The following is a 1,312-nucleotide window of genomic DNA, read 5'->3' on the forward strand; positions in this document are numbered from 1 at the left end:
AAAATTAGCTCTAGTCTCAGGACTTAAACATAATTTGCTGAGTGTTAGTCAAATCTGTGACAGAGGTTATCATGTGGATTTCTTTGAAGAACACTGTAAAGTTGTAAGCAAATCTACAGGAAAAGTTGTTCTGAAAGGATACATGCATGGTAACATTTATGAAGCCAAGCTTTCGACAAGTACTAATGGTTCTGCAATCTGTCTGTGGAGTAGAGCATCAATTGAAGAAAGCTGGAATTGGCACAAGAAACTCTCTCATTTAAATTTCAACAATATAAATGAACTAGTCAAGAAAGATCTTGTGAGAGGTTTGCCAAAATTAGTATTTTCTCTTGATGGCCTTTGTGATTCCTGTCAAAAGGAAAAACAAAGAAAATCTTATTCAATAGCAAGACTGAATCTTCAATTCTTGAGCCTTATCACCTACTACATGTTGATCTATTTGGTCCAGTGAATGTCATGTCTATTGCAAAGAAGAAATATGTTATGGTCATAGTGGATGAGTTCACCAGATACACATGGGTGTATTTATTGCACACAAAAAGTGAAACTGCATCTATCTTGATTGATCATGTCAAACAACTGGATAAAGTGGTTAAAGACTCTGTGAAAATCATAAGAAGTGATAATGGCACTGAATTCAAGAATTTGATTATGGAAGATTTCTGTAAAGACCAAGGAATCAAGTAGGAATTCTCTGCTCCTAGAACTCCACAGCAAAATGGAGTGGTTGAAAGAAAGAATAGAACTCTCATTGAAGCTGCGTGAACTATGCTTGATGAGGCAAAGTTACCAACTTATTTTTGGGATGAAGATGTGCAGACTGCTTGTTTTACTCAAAATGCAACACTCATTAACAAGCATGGGAAGACACCATATGAGATGGTGAAGAAAAAGAAGCCAAATCTGAAGTATTTTCATATATTTGGATGTGAGTGTTTTGTTCTTAAGACTCATCCTGAACAGCTATCCAAATTTGATTTAAAAGCTGATGAAGGAATTTTTGTTGGATATCCACTTTCCACAAAAGCCTTCAGAGTCTATAATTTAAGAACAAGGGTTGTCATAGAATCTATCAATGTCTCTTTTGATGATAAGAAGATTATAGGACTTGAAGATTTCAATGATCATGATCAGCTGAGATTTGAGAATGAAGTTTTAAATTTTGATACTGTAAATCCTGACAGTCTAAATCCTGATACTGCAAACTCTGATGGATTAAACTCTGATGTTATTGAATCTATGGTGACTACGCCAAAGTAAGATGCACCTGTGTAGGGGGAGCATACTGAAGATACAACCACATCTCAAG

Source organism: Apium graveolens, chromosome 9, assembly GCF_009905375.1.
Source record: "Apium graveolens cultivar Ventura chromosome 9, ASM990537v1, whole genome shotgun sequence".
Lineage (NCBI taxonomy): Eukaryota > Viridiplantae > Streptophyta > Magnoliopsida > Apiales > Apiaceae > Apium > Apium graveolens.